The sequence below is a fragment of the Hemitrygon akajei genome, chromosome 10, assembly GCF_048418815.1.
Source record: "Hemitrygon akajei chromosome 10, sHemAka1.3, whole genome shotgun sequence".
Lineage (NCBI taxonomy): Eukaryota > Metazoa > Chordata > Chondrichthyes > Myliobatiformes > Dasyatidae > Hemitrygon > Hemitrygon akajei.
In genome coordinates this window covers 121971305-121971996 of record NC_133133.1, presented here as the reverse complement: position 1 = coordinate 121971996, position 692 = coordinate 121971305, and positions in this window count along the sequence as shown.

Sequence of the window (692 nt, the reverse complement as noted above, 5' to 3'; positions counted from 1 at the left end):
ACAATGACTCCTATCTACTCCATAATGCACTGGTTAGGCACAGGAGTACTTTCAGCCAGAGACTCATTCCACCGAGATGTAACACTAAGCGTCATAGGAAGTCATTCCCGCCTGTGGCCATCAAACTTTACAACTCCTCCCTCGGAGTGTCAGACACCCTGAGCCAATAGGCTGGTCCTGGACTTATTTCTACTTGGCATAATTTACTTATTATTTAATTATTTGTGGTTCTATATTTCTACACTATTCTTGGTTGGTGCAACTGTAAAGAAACCCAATTTCCCTCGGGTTCATTAAAGTATGTCTGTCTGTCTGAAAACTGGCATTTCTCCTCCTGAAGTGAAGAAGATTGGCAGAGGGAAAGGAGAACCAGATGGCAGGTAATAGATGAATCCAAATGAGGGGGAAAGTGGGTGGGGATGGTGAGAATCTGGGAAGTGCTAGGCAGAACGGGTAAATGACTAAAGAAGAAGCAATCTAATAGGAGTGGGACAATGGATTAGATTAGATTAGCTTTATTTGTCACGTATACATTGAAACACAGTGGAATGTTTTGTTTTGTGTCACATCAAATCAGCCAGGATTGTGCTGGGCAACTGTCACCAAAGGGAAGGAGGGTGGGAACCTCAGGGAGGTGATGGGCAGGTAGCGAGAAGGGGTAACTCCGAGTAAATCCCTCTGCTCTGGGTGTA